The following is a 23,065-nucleotide window of genomic DNA, read 5'->3' as shown; positions in this document are numbered from 1 at the left end:
AGCTGAAGCTGAGCCTATCCCATTCAGGCTTCCTGACTGCTGTGATCTTTGGAGGAACGACTGGTTTTTATGGACATCATGAAAGGCATTGTAAGCATTGGTCCATTTCACAGCTGGCATTTCTGTGACTGATGTTGCTTGGTTAAATGCAACAGCTGTTCTGAAGGGTAATATACAGAGATCTCAGAATAAATTGTCGAATAAATCAAGGCAGGTATCTCTGCAGGCCTGACTGAAAGACTACCAAAAGTAAAAGAATCTCTCTTCTTAGTCCAGTAGTATCTTGGATTGGGTATTTCATTCATAAACAGATTCTCAAAAACAACTTCATAAACAAAATAATAATAATAAAATAAAATAAAAACTTGAATACTTTCTCTTATATAGAAAAGGGAGAAGCCATTTGAGGGATCTGTTACTATTAATCTACTTCTAAACAGGTCCAGAGGATATATTTTGTCATTGGGATTCAAGTGGAATTTAGATTATCACATAAAATTTTAGTAGCAACAGCTGCAGTGGATGCAGCTTTGGATGCCCACGTCTGCTCTCTTTGTGAGCCCCACATGGCCAACGGTAGGAGATAGGCTCCATGGGGCTCTGGCCTTGGCCTTTCTTGGTGGATAATGCTTAGTGGCTGCGTGCTTTGGCAGAACCTCAGGCTGTCATAGCTGCAGGGATCAGAGATCCCTAAGCCCATCACAGCACAGGTGGCTGGCTGCACCCATTGGCTGCCAGGACAGGCAGCACTGTGCACACAGCTGGGGAAAGCAGCCCATGGGGAGCCTTGGGGAAAGTGAACTGTGAAACTCACTATGGGTATGGAGGAAGAGGGAATGTGGAGCAGTGCATGGGTTCACAATAGTGATATAAATTTTGCTGACTTTTACCCCTCTTTGTGTACGAGCTTAGAGCAGGGACCAGCATATGTCGTGGTTTGCACTGGGACAGAGCTAATTTTTGATATAGTCACTGGTACAGTGCTGTGTTCTGGATTTATGATGAAAATGCTGATATCACACTGATGCTTCAGTTGTTGCAGAGCAGTGCTCACCCAGAGCCAATGACTCTCTAGCTTCTTGTGTACCCTGCCAGCAAGGGGCTGGGGTTGCACAGGAAGCTGGGAGGGGACAGAACCAGGACAGGGGGCCCAGACTGGCTGAAGAGATGTCCCACACCATGTGGTATCTTGCTGAACAATAAAAATGGGGGCAGCTTTATTTATATTATATTTATATTATTTATAAAACCGGGTGGAGGGATACCATTGCTTAGGACTGATTTGGCATCGGTTTGCTGGTGGTAAGGAATTGGATTTTGCAACACTTGTTTTGGTTTGGTTTGTGTTATGTTGTGTTGCACTGTTTTTTGTTTGTTTGTTTGTTTGTTTCTTTGTGTTTTTGTTTTTTGTTTGTTTTTCTTTCTTTCTTATTAATTTGTCTTTATTAAAACCCACAAGCTCTTGGACTTTTTTTTTTTTTTTTTTTTTTCTATTTTGCATTTTTTCCCCCATTCCATTTTGGGAGAACAGCTGTGTGGTTCTTAGCTGCCTGATGCATTAAACTACAACTACATGTATTCAGATCACTTTAGGAATGTAGCAGAAAGTATCTTCATATATATATATATATTTAAAATAATAATATGGAAAAAAGACTCTGTGACAGAGAAAAGCACTTAATATCACTGTCTTCTAATGTATTACTGTCCCATTTTTCTTGGGAGAGAAACCCTGAAGTCCAACCTCTTCTTTCCAGAGAAAGATCTACTTTCTGAAATTTGGAGATAAAAGAAATGAAATGCAAAATATCTTGTGACTGCATAGGCCTGAAAAATATTTGTATGCTGTTTGTGTTACATTTTGCTACAAATACTGTCCTTCTCTCCCCCTCCTATTCCCTGCCAGCTTGTTACTATTGCCTGAACCGCAACCACAAAATCCTCATAGGAATAAATTTCTCCCTCAGAGAAGAATGCGAGGCTAAATTTCTTTATGCTTCTAAAGAACTTTAAAATCCCCAAAATTAAAGTTCTGGTAAAGCACAACATTGTCTTCTCCTTAGAGCAAAGTAAAAATCGGGGTTATCTACAGCTGAGGATGAATCCCATGAGTCTGAAATGCAGAAGAAATATCAGAACAGAGGAAAGAATATATACCCAGGTCTGCAAAGTCATCATTCAGCTTCCATAGCTCCTTGTTTTATATCAAGGGGAACAAATCTGCATGATGAAGTTTATTCTGGGGCAGCATCATTCTGCTTTGTGCATATATATGTATGTTCCACATTGCCTACGTTTTACATTTAGCTTTGTAATAGTTTCTTGTTAAAAAGTAAGACCACTTCTATAGGATTGCTTGGAAACCAGTTCTGCAGCTTGTGCAAAATCTATTTGCAGTTGCACCATAAATTGAGGTTTTGAGCTCTTTGTTTTTAAAACAAGACCTTAGATCTCACTCATATACTTGTCCTGCATCCTCTGCAGCTATTTATCTTCACGTTTTAGCATTTTCTCTCACATCGGAGAAATGGACTAATGACACCAGAAGCATATTCCATTATACCTGAACATATTAAATATAACTGGGAAACCCTTACATGCCATAAAATGATTCTGGAGCTTCCAGAAGAGTTCAGGCTGTATAGTCAAAGAATGTTGTCCTTTTTCCACTGGTTTCACGTGATGGGTATGAGCCCTGTTCCAAGGGGGCTCAGATCAGCCAAATGCTAGTGCTTGACCTGCCTGTCCTCCATCTCCACATTGCTGTTCTAGCAGTGCCAGTCAGTTAAAATTTATTTCTGTGATGTCATATTCAGAGAAGAAAGAAAAAAAAAAAAAATCTTCCTTATTGGAGTTCTTATGAGGAGTTCGGGAAAACCTTGATTCTATTAAGTCTCTGTGGTTTAGACTCAAGTTCCCCTTGCTGTATAATTGATGTAATTTTGTTTTAAGACTCTATTGTTAACTTTATGATTCACTTTTAGAGTCTGAGCTGTAATAGCAAATTTAATGATGTATGTATTACAAATGCTTTAAACAAAGACAGAAAAGAACACATTATCTTTCTTAAACTGTCTCTTATTAAACTGTATGATCTCTACTTCTCATTTACACTAATGCACTTTTATACTCCACCAGTTGTGGCAATGAGATATGAGTTGTGTATGAATTACATTTATATCATTTTTTAGAAGAAATAAATATGAGAGATCAAGTTTTCTTTTTTCCTTGGACTTTGAGGTAGAGACATTCATGTTGTGATTGGTCAAGCTTTCCTTTTTTTAGAGAGGAATAAACCTTAAAAACTCATCAGCTCACCCAATTATTAAAATACAATACTGTGATATGCCCACCATTATCATTAATTGATAAAATGTCAAACATCCAGTCTGCATAAAAGGAATGACTACTGCATGTTTTCAATGACTAAAGAACTGTACCCAAAAGCAACTACATTTCCCTTCTGTCTGAGTGAATAAAAATGAGGCTATTTTTTTTCCAGCTTGGACTTCCAAATATGCTCATGCCCATAAGTGAGCAGATATGCAAGAATGAATCAGCACTGTGAAAAATCTCAGGCAGGGTTACTCCTTGTTAGAAAAGTGGGAGAGGATGGATAATAACTTGATGTAAATATTGCCTCTTTCTTTCTGTGGCTCTTTCTGTTGCAACTTCAGAAATTCTTGTTGGTGCAGGGTTACATCTGTGTGAAATAGTAAGCTAGACCCTGTCTATTTCTTGCTTTCATGAAGGAAGGTGGACTGTTTGGAGAGAGTGTTTGTCACCTTGATGAAAAACAGCAAAGGTACTTTAAGTTTGACGAGCCCTTGCACTGGTTCATAACATTCATTTTAGACCTAAGATGAAATGCCTGACTGGTAGTGTCTGTCCATCTTGGTGGGCTGTAGAGAAAAACTACTCAGCCAGTTTAGACTCAACACTTAAAACATAGGTTTAAAACAAGGCCAGATGAACTCCCCCACACAACAATAATCAGCTCATTTTTCTAGAAAATGGACTAGCTACACATGGTCTGCTATCAAGGTATTGCACTAATACTTCTGAAGGAGTCAAAGATATGAAGAGAAAGATACTCCATTAAAGAATCTTGTTCAACGTAGGTGAGGAAGGAAGAGTGAAGATGCAGACCGCTGCAAGAGGAAATGGGGAAGAGAGGCTCAAGCTTGACTGGACACTGGCAGATCTCCCTCTAAAGATAGAATCAGATATGGAGAGTGTCTTTAAAAATAAGGATTTGTTAACATTTCTATGATTATTTGGAGTACTTTTAAGAATAAGATGACAGCAGTTAAGAAATTTCCCAAGTATCTTTGTATAATTTTTCCCGTAGTTTCACCCTAAAATGTTCTACCAAAGATGCCACTGGCATATTGAAGGAGCACATACAAGAGACCGTGGTGAAGGGCTAGGAACTTATGATAATGATCTTCCCCTTGCTGGGTACAGTGTAATAACTTTCAGCTTCCAACAATGAAACCATTTTCGATGTTTTGGAAGTGAGGTTGGTTCATCACCTATTAAATGGCATTAAAAGGATTAATTGCATACCCAATAATTTGTCGTTTTTTACTGTTATCATTTCAATGAATGCATTTTAATGCTTTTGTAAGGAAGCATTATTTTGCTCATGAGCATAATAATTATGAAGTAAAATAGTTGAACAAATGCCCACCACTCTGTGTGATTGATCCTTATTTTTAATACTATTTTCCTAGCCAGTAAGTCCTCACTTTATAGCATTTCTCTTCAGATGACTGAAGAATAAGAAAAGAAACACTATTGCATCTGTCTGTATAGGGGGATTAGAGTTTTATTCCAAAAAGGAAAATCATTATTGATGATATAAAATGCAATCATGTCTTGAATGCAAACCCGGTTTCTCAGAGAAATTTGTTCACAATCAGATTTTATGTCCTGTTGTTGTAGTTAATATTTTTTAAATGTTTCATAAAGTAAGATTTGCATACATCAGTAATTAGAATATCACCACATTTTTTAGCAGTATGTTAATTTCCAATGAAGATAAGTACTTGGGCTTCTTTATAAAACATGTCAAAACAAAAGACAAAGAATTTTATGTAGAATATATTGAGTTCTGGCTGGTAGGTGGTATTATGAAACAGGAGAGAATTAACTTTAGCAAACATATATTAAAAAAAATAAATAAATAAAACAAACAAACAAAAACTAGCAAGAAGACTTAGGAAGATACAAACAACAAAACTTAAATATTTTCCAATCTACATTCCATTCCCCTTTTATTTATTTATTTATTTATTTATTTATTTATTTTCCCTCAGACATGGGGGAAATTTCCCTCAGTCATTTACTGCCATTTCACTCTTGGACAAATGTGAGGTCATTTTCATTGCTGTTAAGTCAGAAAAGCATTTGAATATGCAAATTAAAACTGGAATTGTATGAAAAATGACGTTCATGTCTCTTTCATATTCAAACAGTAACATCTAAACATTAATCAACTCTCTGTGCTTTTATTATCAAAGCCAATTACATGAAACTGAATTAAGTAGCCCTGAAAGAAATTTAGATATGTTTCAATAAATGCATTCTGTAACACTAATATGTTAAAATTATTGAAAATCATTGTATGCTAGTTGTCACACAGGATTATATCCAATTTACCAGAAGTTTCACTGTTCTTACAATAGAAAATGTGTATGGGAGTAATGCCATGTGAGCTGGCATGTTGAACTGTCTTTTTAAGAGCTGCTACTGAAAATGCATGGGTTTTAATAAGACTTTTTTTTTTTTTTTTTTCTTTTTTAACAGTAACAGGTCAGGAAGTGGGTGGACAGCTCTACTGTGACATTTTCAATTTATAAGAAAAATTATGTAAACAGTTTATTATGTTTCGTCATTTAGTTTGAGAGCTAGCAAAAAGTGCATCTTGGCTAAATTTCTCAAAAATAAAACAACACACAACAAAAAACAAGAACGAAAAACTGATATACATGAGACTGCATAAGAGATTTTTGCTGCATATACATTCATCTGAGGGCCTGATCCCAAAGCCAATGAAGATAATAGGAGGCTTTTTTTCATAATTTTCTTAGAGAACGGATTTGCAGATCCACAGAACATCTCAGTTCTCATCCTATTTATACGCAAATCCTGTTAATGTAAAATTAACTCCTCAAAGACCCTTCATAGCCATGTAGTGCTGAAGTTAGACCATGAACAAAAATATTAAGTGTAAGTGAATCTCCTGTGAGATGTCATTACTTTCATGTCACAGTAAACAATATGATGTGATACTACTAAAAAGAGAATTAAACAGAGTATGAACCTGTAACTGACAAGTATAATTCAAGAAATAGACAGCTGGGTAAAGACAAAACTCACCCCAAACTTGACTCATCACCTATCTTGGGACCAGATTCTGCACGCACATCCAATAAGTCAGAGTTATTTAACAACCCATCCTGGATCAAACCTTGACTACCCTTAATCCTGTATGAACAATGTAAATAGCTCTGTGTGTGCTGGAACTTAGGAGCCCGTATGAAATGTATGTCTCATGGCTCATTTCCAGGTCCATTTGAAGTTTTCTTGGAAGCTGGAATATTTACAAAGTCTTTTCACTTCCCCATGCAAAGGCTCTAGGGATTAATGTTGATGCAGCTCTTCTCTGAAGTAAAGCACTTAACAAGGGCCTGCCCTTGGCCTGATGGCCTCTTTTCATAAAAGTCACAAGATTACTATGTCTCCATTAACTTTGTTGAAGTTGGCTAACTAGTTCAGAAGTTATTTGGGGATAACAGCCCCCAAATATCTCTGTATATTCACGTATACAGAGACTGAGAATTTCAGTCTAATTTCTTAGAAAAACAGACTAAAAGTGATCCCCAAAGAATTTAAAAATTAATAGAGAAGGGTAATTTTATCATGAGTAAATGAGTAAAATTTTTATTTATTATTATTATTATTTTTAGGATATTTTTGCATCAAGCTGTGTCACTAGCTTCCATCAGACTAGTAGCTTATAGTGAGCAACACCCTTCTTTGTTGCCTGCCTTAGCTCTAACTTCAAAAAAACATAGCTTTTGTAGTCTTGCTCCATGTATACATCTGTTTGGGTTAGTCTGATCGTCTAATAGCTTTTAACCTACCAATTTCACTGTTCCCACCAAATTTCAGTAGGTGAAAGATATCTCAAGAGTAATATCCATACCCAATTCTGACTCATATTACCTGTTATTATCCCAACAACCCCATCCCAATGTATGACATCAACTTTCCAAGAGCCAAAGGTACCAAAGAATTCCTGTTGCTTCACTGGTAACCCATGTTGTTCATGGATCAGCTAGAATAGATCCTGCTGGAAGAAAAAGAATTTATTTCCTCTATTTTTAAAACCTTTCAGAGCTCCTCACAATCTTTGGGTCTGTGCATTCCCCAGAAACACCCTGAGGCTTGTAAATCCTAGCCTACCCACTACCCAGTGGAAAGCAGGCAACCAGCAGAATATCCATCTCTCAGTCATTTTAGTTCACAGTGCTAAACTTCTCTGACAGACATCAGTTAGCAGAAGACATCAAAAATAATCATGATGGTGAAGGAAAACCCAAATGGCTAGTTTATGACAGACCTATCTTGCAGATAGATTTGCTTTTCTTTGTTTCAAGCCTGAAAGTGGTGGCTGCTTGTTTCTGAGTCCATGGTTTATTTCTTCTCTTCTCATCTATATCCTTAGCTCACATTGGCTCTTCTAAACTTGACAAATTGCCAGATCATACCAGATTAAACTTTTCATTGATTTCACACTGCAGCAGGGAAGCATTTAGTGACCTTTCTCAATCAGTCTTCCCTGGCTGAAAAATGGTTTTATTTATAGGATTTGTTAGTCTCCAGCCATTACAACTACCCAGAGCAAGGCACTTATTGAAATGTCTTGTGTGGCTAGCACATATTTTCTATATGATTTAGGTAGAAAGGGGGAGGAAAAATGCCCACATAGACCAAGGAGGAATGAACTGCCATGGCAAAGAAACCACACTTAATCCTTGTTTTCATGTTCCTAATAAACATAGGCTTCTAAGGCCACTGGCACAGATATGGAAGTCAGTTCTATATCAATATTTGTTGTAATGAAAAAGAGCTGTAGATCCTAAAGGCTACTTCAGGGGAAAATAGGATGACACATTGCTATGTCCACCTAGTTTTGGCCAACCTAAATGCTTGCAACAGCTGTGAAGGGTAGAATGTTGTCTTCTACACCCCTATCTTGAGAATGTGACCTAGGATACACAAATGTTCTCAACTGGTTTGTTACCATAACTAGACATGGATGGCAAAGACAGCAGGCACTGTGACATCATCAAACATCCATATTGATAAGTCCTCAGGCTTCTCAAGAAAAAGCAGAAAGATTCATACCAGTGTGGCTCTGATCTGGACTTCTCAAATCAGAAATCCCTCAAGTAAAGTGCCAAGTTTGTAGTGAAAAAGTGCTTGAGGATAATGAGGTAACCGTTCACCTAGGTTTGGTCTTTCTATATTAATAAGAAGCTAAATAGTAGTATGTGAGGAATATATGATCCCCACATAAATGGGGAGAAAGTTTTGTAATAGCCAGTCATGGCAGCAAACCACGTTTAAAAATCTAAAATCAGTAAAGATGTATCAGCACTTACCCTACAGTAAACAACTAAAATGAGTTAGATATGCCCTAAGGATGCTAATTTCTTCCACTGACTACAAAGTGGTTCCTGTACAACTGTCTCAGATGGACTTGCATTACAAACACTTGAAATCAGGTAAAAAGAATCTGACCTCAAGCATTTCATTGCAAGCATCTATAACAATCACAGATGATTTTATCTGTGTTTACAAAAAAACCCTAAAGCACCTTGGGTAGTATCTAGGGTGCACATTAACAAAAGGAACAAAGTTACAAACAGAGGGAAGGCTTGTACTAATAGTCTAGATCAATGCTCTATGTTTGTCCTTTGCCAGGACAATAATGTCTCTTTGCAGAAGCAATCTGTCAGCTGAAATGCAACATTGTCACATAAAACTCAGAGGACATAACAAAATAAGGCAAACGTCACTACCATTGGGCTGCGTGAGACACAGAGAAAAAATATTCTTTTTTCAAGCCTGGAAACAAACAAACAAACAAACAAAAAAATACAGGGAATTTATACTTTGCTTTCCAAAGAAACATGTTTCCAAACAAGTCGATGATAGCTAGAAATAGACTCCATATGACAGGTTTTCATCTATAATAGAATCACAGAATCACAGAATTATCTAGGTTGGAAGAGACCTCAAGATCATTGAGTCCAACCTCTGACCTAACACTAACAAGCCCTCCACTAAACCATATCACTAAGTTCAACATCTAAACATCTTGTAAAGACCTACAGGGATGGTGACACCACCCTGGGCAGCCCATTCCAATGCATAAGAACCCTTTTGGTAAATAAGTACTTCCTAATATCCAACCTAAAACTCCCCTGGTGCAACTTTAGCCCATTACCCCTCATCCTGTCACCAGGCACATGGGAGAGTAGACCAACCTCCACCTTGCTACAGCCTCCTTTAATGTACGCATAGAGAGCGATAAGGTCGCCCCTGAGCCTCCTCTTCTCCAGGCTGAACAAACTTGCATCCCTCAGCCGCTCCTCATAAAACTTGTTCTCCAGACCCCTCACCAGCTTTGTTGCCCTTCTCTGGACTTGCCTGAGCACTTCTATGTCCTTCTTGTAGCGAGGGGCCCAAAACTGAACACAGTACTCGAGGTGCGGTCTCACCAGAGCTGAGTACAGGGGGACAACTACTTCCCTGCTGGCCACACTGCTCCTTATACAAGCCAGGATGACATTGGCCTTCTTGGCTACCTGAGCACACTGCTGGCTCATATTCAGCCGACTATCAACCAATACTCCCAGGTCCTTCTCTGCCAGGCAGCTTTCCAACCACTCATCTCCCAGCCTGTAGCTCTGCTTGGGGTTATTGCGCCCCAGGTGCAGGAGCCAGCACTTGGCCTTGTTGAACTTCATACAGTTGGCCTCAGCCCATCGGTGCAGCCTATCCAGATCCTCCTGCAGAGCTTTCCTACCCTCAAGCAGATCGACACACGCACCTAACTTGGTGTCATCTGCAAACTTACTGAGGGTGCACTCGATCCCCTCATCCAGATCATCAATAAAGATATTAAAGAGGACTTGCCCCAGTACCGAGCCCTGGGGGATGCCACTAGTGACTGGCCTCCAACTGGATTTGACTTCATTCACCACAACTCTTTGGGCCCGGCTATCCAGCCAGTTTTTAACACAATGAAGCATATGCCAGTTCAAGCCACAAGCAGCCAATAGGACTATGCTGAGTTACTTCTTGAAGGGTCTGAAAGTCAAACCATACCTCATAATAATCATAATATTTCACGTAATGATATTGTTTGTTTTCTTTGTTTTTTCTATGCAGTGTTCAATATAAAATATTTTCTATCAAAGAGGATGTCTCTGGTAGTTTATATTTACAAGAAATCAACCTTATTTGGTTCTTTATCTGTCTGTTCTTTAACATGAGGAGTGCAAGGGACTCTGGCACTGGCCCTCTTCTACAAGTTTCCTGATTTCTGCAGAAAGAAAGAGGGAATCATTTCACCTCAAAATATCTATGTTAAATGAACTAAATAGGATATATCTAGAATTTGCCTTTAAGTAGAACCATGAGAAAAGAGAAGTGTATAAATCCCTTGGAAAGCAGTATAAAAGGTAAAATAACAGTTATAGATAGGGAAATAACTTTTGGGTTAATTAATTAACGTCATTAAACTTATTATTTATTTGATAAGCAATGTTCAAAAGTACCTCAGAGTGAAGATATTTCTGATACTACACACCTCTGGCATTCAAAAATGACAAGAGAGAACCCCAGGGCTAGAAGCTGAAATGACATAAAGCGAAACAAGACATCAGGCATGCTTTTCTTCTTTTTTCATTTTGTAATTAACCTTTAGAACTTTTTATATAGGAAAAGAGTGATCTTTCTACCATTTTCTAGTTCTACAAAATCAAGAATAGGTATCAGCCTAGAATTAAAAATAATTAAAAAAATAAAAAATAAAAAAAAAGGAAGATAATGTGGTGAATATTTTGAGGATGCCTCATCCCTGTTAGTGTTCGAGGCCAGACTGGATGGAGCTTTGGGCAACCTGGTCTTGTGGGAGGTGTCCCTGTCCATGGCAGGGGTTTGGAACTAGATAATCTTTAGGGTCCCTTCCAACCCAAACCATTCTGTGACATTTTATCTGGAGAATTTCTTCAGTCTGTGTTACACAGAAAGTCACAATAAAATACAATAGTAAGAATGCTATAGTAAGAAAAAAAAAAATCAAAACAAAGAAAAAATAAACAACAATAAAAAATCAGTTTTGCCTAACCTAAGTGAAGCATTATTTTACACAGTATTTCTCTTATCTTGGTGCTAAATCCTTTCCTCTGATTTGAGCACCTGACTCTACCTGACATTTAAGTGAGATGCACACCCACAACTGAAGGCAGGCTTTGTCTCTTTTAAACCAAGTTTGTCTTTGATTTACAGAGAACAGAGTGCAGAGAAGGCAAAAATTCAAAGGGATTATTTATGGACTACTCTCAACTGTTTGCTGCACTGACAAGTTTTTCTTTGACTTTCGGAATTTATTTGTAAAACTTACATGAAATGAAGTTTATTTACATAAAAAAATCTGCAGATTCCTATTTTTTGGAGTTTTTTTTTTTTTTTTTTTTTAGTTGAAACCATCTTAGTTTTTTTCTTTTAAATAGTTCCATCAATTTCTGTGTGCATTTTTTATGCAAAACATATTTTAAAATACTGGTTTACATTGACGGATTTTTATTCTGAAGATTATATTTTGTTAAGTGTAAAGCAAGTCTTCTAAATAAACCAGGTAATTTATAAAGTGCTTTGCTGATAGATTTATGTATAAACTTGAGAGGCAACTCTCAGTTTTGCTTTTTACTTCAAATGTCCATTTTGTTGATGGAACCTAATTTTGGAATGACATCCAGGTAACAACATAATAATCCATTCTCACCGCAACACTCTTGCACTAAGCTCACGGGATACAGTGATTTAATAATAGCATGGTTTGAACACTTACATTATGCATTTATTTTTGAAGTGTGTGGACGTGTTCTCATCTGATTTCCTTGAAAGAGTTCCAACATTTTTTCTTATCACATAAATATTTATAATAGATGCACTGAAATAGTCTTCAGAAAATACAAAGCCAGATGCTAATAGAAAAATTTTACACAGATGAAGCAAAAAAATGTTGTCTTATTTTAAGTGCAGACGAATAACTTTTAATGTTTTATTCATAAGTGGAATTTCTGAGAACTTCTTGTTTAACCCTCCTCCACTTCACAGATAATGATAAACTGTGGAAGTGGGGGCCAACACTGCACACTGATAAGCACTGCAAGAATAATATTTAGAGCTCTGAATCTCATCGGACTTAGTGGGAATAAGTTTCAGAAATTGAAAGAGCTCATTTCTGCCCTCAGATGGATGCTCCAAAAGCCCTTTGAAATCACTGCAGTTGATCAGACTCCAGACATTAATACTGCATGAACTCTCTTCCTTCAAATGATATTTTGCGTAACAAGAAATAAGTCAAGAGACCAAGCCAGAAGTCTAAGCAAAATGAGTACTTTGATGAAAGGAGTACTTGATGGAGACTATCGTGAGCTGCTAATTACATAATGCTCTTAGTATATCTGAGCCTTGGTGCTATCTAGGGGGAGGATAGAAAGAAGCACAGTGTATCTGGATGTTAGTCCTTTCTTGGAAAGGTTATCATTTGGAAACCCCTTCTCTCTCCACAAAGAAAAAGCTACTCCACAGCACCCCACTTCTCTCATTTCAGCCTGCCTCAGAGTCAGAAGAGGAAGTGCCTGACTGTCTTCACACAAATGCACATTTTACCTTGTTGCTAAGCTATAGAAAAGAAAGGGAAATCATACCACTTCTCTCTCCTGTAGTCCAGAAAAAAGTGACTTCCTACACCGAATTCTTTATTATACAGCAAAACCAGTAGTCCAGAGGCCAGCTCCTGTTGTCTGACATTGAACTAGGCTATTACCAGAAGAAAAAGCACAGTGCAGGTGTCAAGGAAGTCACGTTACATTCTGGTAACTGTGAAGGCAGCTGTGGGCATCCCTGTCAGAACCTATTACTTTCTACCTGGGCTGTCCACCAGTCTGCTCTGTTTTCCACAATTCATTTTTAACAGTTCTACTCCTGCTGCTGTGATTTATGGTCAAATACTCGTGAGAGTAACTGTGACTGAGTGCCTTTCTTTCCTTTTTTTTTTTTTTTTTTTTTTTTTTTTTTTTTTTTTTACATATATATGTGTATTTATTTCACAACTAGAAACACTACATGAATGAATACATGGATGAAATAAAAATATGGTTTTCACAGACACAGAAATCATTGGATTTTTTCCCTCTCCAAGTCTGCAAGAGCAGGAGCTCTCAACGAGCCACAAAATTGCCACTCCTTGGTGGCTGGCTCACCTGCACATGTTGCTAGCACATTGGTCCAGTCTGTCTTGTTGCTAGCAATACCATATTTACACATTTTTTAACTGTGCTGCTCCTTGTGTTCCTTTAAAGATACACTGCTAAAAGGATCTGTGAAACACAGATCTGCTGTATGGAAACTTATTTTTGCATGTTTTATGTATATGATACATATGTATGTGATATGTAGCTATAATCTTTCATACGTAATCTTGGTCTTATTTTATTTATATAAAGTATTTATATATATATATATATATATATATATATATAATGTATTTCTTGAGGGCCACAAAGATGATCAGACGGCTGGAGCACCTTTCTTGTGACAAAAGACTGAGAGAGCTGGTGCTGTTCAGCTTAAAGAAGAGAAGGTTCCAGGGTGAACTTATTGCAACTTTTCAGTACTTAAAGGGGGCTTATAAAAAAAGATGGAGAGCAACTTTTTGCTCAGTCAGATAGGCGAGAAAAGGAGGAATAGTTTTAAACTAAAAGAGTGGAGATCTAGTTTAGAGGTTAGGAGGAAATTCTCTGAGAGTGGTGGTTGTGTCTGACCCATCCCTGGAAATGTTCAAAGCCAGATTGGACAAGGTCCTGGGCAAACTGATCTAGTGGGAGGTGTCCTTGCCTTTGGCAGGGAGGTTGGAACCAGACAGGTTTTAAGGTCCCTTCCAACCCGAAGCCATTCTATGATTCCCTGATTATATGATATAATCATACATCCAAGATGAATAAAATTCATATACAGTTTATATATAAATATGTGCAACATATATATTTCTACCTCTAAGTTTTATCTACAGCACTTGATTCTCATTCTTTCAGTTGATTACACATTTGCTATGGCAGTGCTGAATTCTTGCAGCCAGAATTTCTCCTCCCAAATAGTCACAGCAGATTACACAACAACCCATGAGCATTCTTGTATGAGCTCAAGTAAGTCATTGAACAATCCAGTTTTATTTCTGAGGAGGCCATTTTCACAAATGGAATTTTATCATAAATGGGAATGTCAACTAAAGAGCCTGCAGAGAACAAAAATCAACAAATTGCTGAACATTAACCTCCATCCAAATCCTGTTTCTCCTTCTTGTTAGTCTGGCCCAGCCTCAGGGTCCAAAACCACCAAATATCCTTAGAATTTAATTTTATCTTAGGATCTGAACATCAAGCAGAAACTGTGTTGATCACAGATTTATAATCAAAGACAGCTTTGCAGGCTAATTCTCTATTGAAATCTAGCCATACTGGCTTCAAAACTTATCCCTTTCCCATGATATGGTTGTGTGCACTACTGAAAAAATGACAGCAAAATAAAACCATCAAATTAGCCTCTGTACCCTAAGCTTGGCTGTGAGCATGGATTCCTGCTAGATTTGCACTGTCCCCCTGCCCAGGGCCAAAGAGTCAACAGAATTCCTTAAGAGAAGTCTTGCCTCTCCTGGTACAGTGAGTCAGCAGAATGTGCTGACCTCCAGTTCAGTGAAAATGAAGGGGAAAAAATATTGGTAGGAGGAGCAATGTTTAAAAATAGAGCTTTTTTCCTAAGCAACTCAGTTGTGGCTCTGGCACTCAGATTTGTTGCCAATCAACAAACGTGAATCCTCATATTTATAAACCCTTCTGTATACAAAATCCCTTTGCCATCGGATTCATCCCTGGTACACATTGCAGGGGGAGGAAGTGCTGTCATGTTACCTTGTAGCTTCTAAAGGTCAATGGGCTTCCTTTGAGGCTCAGTGAACTGATGTCTTTTGGGGAAGCTGTGTCTGAATCACTGCCTTCAATTCAGCAGGGACAAGGGCTAAGTGGAGGGAATCCAGAATAGCATGGAGAGCACTGCATGGGAAAATAGCTGTACACAGAGTGGTCATTGCTACTGATGTTCAGCATAATATGACAAGCTTCACCAAAACAGTAGCACTGAAAACTTGTACATGGACTGCAGCTTTAGTGTTTTAAAAGGAGTACAAAAAGTCTCTACTTACAGCACGGAGAAAGCTTTTAAAGATTTTTAAGGATAGTTTTGATGTTCAGTACTGAATAAAAAGTAGCCTCTGTTACTATGTTGTGAAGAATGCTACCTTTCTGCTTCTTTAGCAACTATGTTTTCAGTCATCACCCATGTCTTTAGAAAGATTTAAGGTTGCCCCTATCTTGTTTTCGTCTTTTCTTTAGTCTGTGCAGAAAGAGATGAATGCTAGACTTTGGTCTAAGTCTGAGGCTTAACTATTTAAAAGGTAATTCTTGGATTTGGGATGATTTTGACATGTAAGACAATTCCATGTATTGAAGACCTCACAATGTAGGGCCTGAAAAGTATTGGTTTGGTGCAGTCCTGAGAAGGGGTTGGAGAATCTTTCCCCCCCAGAATGAAAACTAGAAAACTCCAAATCTATTAGCAAAAAATACCATTTTGGTATGGATATGTAGCTCAATGACAGATGGCAGTGAAGTGGGCTGGTCTCACCTACTCGCAGCTGATTACCTTGGCAAACCTCAGTGGAGCTCTTGATAGTCAGTTAAAAATGCCCTCCATAAAATAAATAAATAAATAAATAAACTAATTAATTAAAGGGGATGATCTCTTTGCACTGCTCCTGTTTTTCTCTGTATACTCATGAGAAAAGCTTTTAAAATGTAGTCCTGAGATCATAAACCAAACTTAAATTGCATCTCTCCCAGTGGAACTTCCAGTTTATTTCCACTGAACACACACCCATGGCATCCAAACACAACTACTCAGGTGCTAAATCACTGACAGCTCAGTTTTCAGTGCAGCTTTTTTCATTTGTTTGCTCTTGGCTTTCAATACTGCTGCATTCAATTTCTTTTTCTGTGCAAGCATCACTTATTCCCATCTGTTACCTACCTCCCCTCTCTTCACAGTACCCTTAATATGATAGATGTTTTCCAAACATATATGAATACCTACATTTTGTCCTTTAGAGTTTCATCAAGCAAAATGCCAAATAATAATAAAATCAGATTTTGGAGAATAAGTAGTCATTTCACCTAATTTAAAGTCCCTGCCTCCCACATTCAAAGTCTGTCAGTGGTGAGCAGAGACAAAAAGCCAGAACTTCTTCTATTGTATAGGAATATCACCAGCATGGAGGTATCTCTCCTGGAGAATCTCAAAATCCCAAACCAATCCCAAAGGCAAGAGTTTTGCTAGCACTGTGATGACACTGTCTTTGAAGATGAAGTCAGCATCAGCACCCACGTGATGCAGATGGGAAGGAAAAGTTACTGTTCACGTGCCAAGCTTAGAGAGAGCTTAGAGACACAGCCTGCATTTCCAAAGTGGCACTAAGTCAGGGTAGTAAGGCTCATGCTTTAGGAAAAGTTAGGTTCAGAGCTGACATACAGGGGAGGAGAGGATTTAATCCTTTACTCTAAGGCGCAACACCCACCCCAGAGATGTTCATTCATCTCTCCCATTGGGCAGGGGACTCTACATCTGCATACCACTGGCAATGAGGTTCTGGAAGGAGCATGACAACTTGATGATGATGGTGTTGCACTTGTGAGCATTTAACCCTCTTATTTCCCCAATCTTCTTATCTCTCATCCTCCCAGGCAGGAATTTCAGATAGGCTTGTACATTCTGAACAAATTGGCAACATGTCCCTGGCCTGCCTTGTGCCTTGCAAGTCTCATTACCCTTTGGAAACAGCTTGCTCTCAATTTGCTTCGCTCCAGTGCAATCAGTGCAGCCAGATGGAAACGGCTTTGAAATTTACCTTTTCAAATCTCAGCTTCATATTTCTCTTCTGATGTTTCTTGTCGGGTTTTCCAGTTGTCCTCGCCTCTCTCAGCTTGCCACGGCTCCATCTCTCCAGGCTGTGCTTTCCCCAGGCTTACGGATCTCTGAGCATCCTAACTTGCAAAGGCATTTCTGCCACGGGGTGGCTGTCACTGGAGCACTAATTTGCACTGCTGCCAACAACGATGTGTGTCAGGCTCAGTGGCTGTGTCAGAGCTGGACAGCCACTGGAAAAAAAGAAAAAAAAAGACAGAAATGTTCTGACAAAGAAGCTTTTGGGGCTGCAGAAAGTTACAGTAGTTTGAATACTTGTGTGAGACTGAGGATCATGTAACGAACAAGGAGCAACAGCTGGGAAAGTACAGGTGGACTCAAAGTCTGCAAACCAAATTGTTCAAATAGGTCTGAAGATTGCATTGTGCCTCCAGGTATAGCCAAACTTGATAGCAACCAAATCCTGACTCAAACCTCTTGGTTTGTCACTGTCTTCAGTATTCATTGGTTAGGGGAATAGTCCTCAAAGTAATGGTTCTTTTTGTTACTTCATTATTGAATTTGAACCACACTCACAGGACTCAACACAGACACTTGAAGAAAGTCCCTACTGTATTGTTTGTGCTACATCAGTGCAAGGAGTAAATAGATGGTGCTTCAACATGTTTTAGTACATTGGGAAAGGCCCTGATGCTCTCTTACTCATACATATTGCTAGGTATGGTATAGCATAAATAATCTGTAAGATTATATTATTCCCAAATATATATATACACATATAAGCATATATATGTATATATGTATGTATATACTTGTTAGGGAGAATGTTTTCACAGCCTGGCACAGGATTCTTGCTTTCTCTGCAAAATCAGCTACCACAGTTCATGTTTAAAAGGCAACTCAGCTCTCCAGGACTGGGAAAAGCAAACAAGGAGTCTTCAGAATATTTTCTTAATCAAGCCCACCAAATGTGCTGGGACAACTAAGTGAACATTAATAAATTTGTTAACTTTGCTGCTGCACATCAGTCCTGCATACTTGAAAAGCTCATCCAGAATAGGCTGCATATTCTTAACAAATATAGAAATATATAAACAGTCCAATTTAAAAACAAACAAACAAACAAACAAACAAACAAACCAGAATCTCCAGAATCTTAATCAACTAAAGTGGCTTAACAGGCTTCCAGGAGAGCTTCAAATGAAAAGCTTTACCAATTTTCTGGTCCCCCACCTGCACACACCTAATATCACCAAGCAGAATGTGACAACCTGCTAAAACTAGCTTCCTTGACACTGAACTCACTGGAGTGAAGTGCTAAAAGGACAAACATGAGCAAATTCCTCTTATCACATTCTAGCTTCCCTCCTTTGTATGGTCCTGATGACAGATTGTTTCCCTCCTTTAGATATGTCATTCTGTGTTACAACCTCCACAAGAAAGAGTAAATTTGGAACAGAAATCTGGATTGTCAAAATGAAGGCTTTAAGAAAATAAATTATTATTTCATCCCTACCTCCATCCTCAGACTCCTCCCTGTGCTGGGTATAGTCATGGTATGTGAGTTTGAGACTGAACACGTGGGCTGGGGAATGGGAAGATCTTGAATTGCTTTGTATGGTTCCAGTTCTTTACTATTGTTTAGATCCAACTAGCTTTCCACTGAGGCTGCAGCAGTAGTGCCAGCAGAGCTGCCAGACCCCGCCAGTCTCTTTTGTTTGTTTCTATGCCTGCCTCTGAAAGGCTTGGTGAAAAATGTATGCTATTATTTGATAAAAGAGCTTTTTGGCAAACATTAAGCTCTCTATCATTTTCACTACAATGTGGATATGAATTCTATCACCATACCTGGGATATTTGCAGAGACTTATAAGTTTAAGAAACTTCAGCTGGGACACGAGCTTTAATTTATCTGTCTAGGAATGGATCTGATTCTAATGTTTCTTAACTTCCTACGTTGACAAAGATTGCCTGAGTGAAGCCCTAGGGCTGATAAACATGCCCATCTCCTGGTGAAGATGACAGATATTTTTAGGTTAGAATGCCCAGGGATTTTTGGCCATCAAAGGAATTATTTGGATTGCAATTTTTTCCTTTTGTAACATTAAAGAAGGTAAAGGTTTTAACCTGCCCATGTTGGATTTGCGTCTCACTAACCTTCGTAGAAATCATATGAAACCACAAAAGCATTTAAAAAAATTCTATGGGAGGGGAATCAGTGCCTAAACTTTGAATGGAAAGGGATAGAATGGACGAGAAGGAAAAAAAAAAAAAAAAAAAGTAAAAAAAAAGTGATCTTTTCTAGTTCTGATTTCTTTTACAGATGTTAATCATATTGAAACTCAAAATGAAACACAGTGGTCTGACACATACTGTAGCCTGAGGTGACATGGTACATACACAAAGAAGTCTGCATTCTGTATAATTCAGTATCAGGTAAACAACATGGGGATACTTCATACTACCACTTAGGGAGAGGAATGTTTTATTGTGTTAAAATAATTGCTGAACTTGTTCCTGCTGGCTCCTTTTAGGTTCACTGAAGTAATCTTTGCTCAAACACACTTGAGCACAGAGATTATACAGTAAGCTTTCTTCTGTTAAAGTCTAACACTGTAAATAACATGGTCCACTCTCATTAGCTTTTGTAAACACACATCCAGCAGGCAAGTAAGCAATAGAAACAACCAGTGGGCAATGTAGCAATCCACTGCTACAAGCAACACATTTTGAATTATTTGCCCAAATTATGGCATTACAGTAATTTTGCACAGTATGAATTGCAATCACCCCTTTCCTCAATACTCTAACCGAATGACAGATTTTCCAGGTGACTCACTGGCAGCAAGATGCACACTCATGCACCAAGTCTGCTCTTGGATAGAGGGACTCAGAGTGTGGACTTTCCAGCATGGCATTATCAAGCTGTGAAAATATTTCCAAGCAAATATTTGGGCTTCTTTGTTGATGATCAGCCCGGCATTTTTTCAAGCAGACACATGCTTCTCCTTCCCTTCCCTTCCCTTCCCTTCCCTTCCCTTCCCTTCCCTTCCCTTCCCTTCCCTTCCCTTCCCTTCCCTTCCCTTCCCTTCCCTTCCCTTCCCTTCCCTTCCCTTCCCTTCCCTTCCCTTCCCTTCCCTTCCCTTCCCTTCCCTTCCCTTCCCTTCCCTTCCCTTCCCTTCCCTTCCCTTCCCTTCCCTTCCCTTCCCTTCCCTTCCCTTCCCTTCCCTTCCCTGGGGCTTCTAAAAAGACAGCTCTCTTAGCCAAATTTTTGAGTCTTTGCTCTTGAGAGGCAAAAGTGCAGATATCCCCTCATTTGTAAGCATTTAAAGTTCCACCATGAAAAATCTTCCATAATTATTTTATTCAGAGTGAGTAATAACAAATCATTTTCCAGTTTCTGAACCATGTCCAAAAAGAATACCATTCTGTTTGGTGAGGTACCTGAGGATATGATACCTCATTTTTTTCCCTTCTAAAGTTAAGTGCACTTTTAAGAACCAATTTAACAGAGCTTTTTTTTTTTTTTTTTTTTTTTAAATTTTAAAGGTTTTCATGGTTTCCCTCTTCCACAGCATGTAGCACTCTCAAAGGCAGAACTGCTACTGCCCAAAATACCTTTCTGGAGGAGAATAATCCCAGCTAAAGGCCAAAAAGGATTGAAGTTAGAGCCTGGTGCAGTGACAGTAAAAATCCTCCCTATGGCCTAGATTATAAGAGCCTGATCCTAAATAAACTGAAATGGGGTAAGAAAGATAAGCAGGCAAAATCCAGGAGGCCAGGGAAAATAAAAATAATAATAAAATAATGTTTTATATTGGAAGAAAACATTTTGTCTGTGTAAGTTAAAAAAGTATATTTATATGTTTATAACTGCTGAGTTGGATCCTTCTTAGAGCCCTTTCCTCATTATGGCAATGACAACCAAGGAAAAAATCTCAGCTTGCTAATTATTAAAACTGTCTTTATTTCAGAAGAGAGATCCTTTATCTTGGTTTGGCAATAACTAGAAATATTGTCTTTTCTTAATTTTCAGACATAATTTATGGAAGTTCTTACTCCAGTTTCTAAGGTAACTGCACTTCCAGCTCCCTTATGATATCCTAATCCTATATCCTATATCTATATCTACATATCTATCTATAATCCTATATCTGATATCTTATGTCAGGTCTTTTAAGGATGATCCCACAGCCCAGTTCCTTACAGTAGTACCTTACTAGCCGCACCGCCCCCCCCCCAACCCTCAGTGAGTAGATCCTCTGCCATCTTTTCCCAAGCCCTCCAGCTCTCCTAAAGTTATAAACTACTTATCCAGAACCACACCATTTCACAGGACATGTATCTCAGAGCAACAGCCACCCTGTGCACCTCCTTGGTGGTCATCTGTCTTCTAGAGTGGTGATCATCTCAGGATTTATGCACTTTTAAGCCTTTGAAGCATTTTTCCTTGTTAGTCATAGTGAGTTTTAAGAAGATACGTCTCTCCCCAGTCAGGTCTATTATTTTTATAAATGGTTGAAGGTTTCCTTTGTTGCCTTCAGGCCTTAGCAGTCTGTGTGGTAGGCCCTTTGGAGAATAAGCTTTCGGTGTCTTGCAACTGAAATTGTTTAAAAGTTGAAAACAGTGCTAATTGCCTTTCTACATCTTTTTAGTTTTGAAGGAAACATCTCAAATTTCATTTATCTGGGAACACAGCTACTGACAAAAACTTGAAGTTAGTTAGCCAACATTTCTAGCATTTATAAAGTTATTGCAATCCTTTTTAAATACTCCATATCTTGAAAGCATCTGTCACAAATCTTTTTTGGCTTCCTTCATCCTTTTAACATCAACAGAGTCTGCCACACCCCCGAAGCCATCTGTATATCTTGTGTAAAACCTCTACAAGGACTTTTGTTTCCCTTGACCACCTACATCCCACAAATGGAAAACATCACTTTTATATTTTTTCTCATTAGCCCCCACAGTATCACCCCCACTGTGGGGGGAAAAAGTCAGCAAACCCATTTGGTCACAGCCTGAGGAGAAGGGTGTCTTCCCAGAAGTCAGGTACCCAGGGTACCTGAAGGACATCAGTGTCTGGTCTGAGAGTTAAAAGTGTGTGTGAACAGGCTGTTATGGCAGGTAGAAGTGACTAGAGTCACAACCAAATCACTTCATCAGGGTACCACTCCATATTGCTAGCATGATATTTTAGAATTAAACTAAAGTAACCCTGAAAAGCAAAACTATCATCTTCTTATGATGATAGTTTACTTTCTGCTAGAAGTATGATCAAAAGAGTGATTCATTTGTTTTTGCTGAATCTCAGTTTAATTCCACTACTTTTTTGGACTAAGAAAATAATTATCTTCATTGCCACTTAAAACTTGAGAACTTAAAACAAAACATTTTCTGAGATTTAAAAAGGTTTCAATTACAATTTCCTTATAAACCTTTCTGGGTCACTGCTGTACTTCAGTGACCCACTCAGCAGAAAATCTATAACCCTAAAATTTAAGAAAATTCTGTCCCTGGGAAGACCTTGTACCAGTTTACAAACTCATGAAATTTAGTACCATGAGGTGAGAATTATCAGTATGTTTGGCTGAAGTTTCAAAGCCCACTGAGATCAGCAGGACATTCTCATAAATCTCTATACTTCTTTTCATTGTAGTTTGAGGTAAGTAACCAAAAAATTGGATTTGTCAGCCAATTACCAGTTTGACCACTGTTGATT

This window comes from Aythya ferina (genome assembly GCF_964211825.1).
Source record: "Aythya ferina genome assembly, chromosome: 2".
NCBI classification, from domain to species: Eukaryota; Metazoa; Chordata; class Aves; order Anseriformes; family Anatidae; genus Aythya; species Aythya ferina.
The sequence above is the reverse complement of the archived record's forward strand: the minus strand, read 5'-3'. Positions refer to the sequence as shown.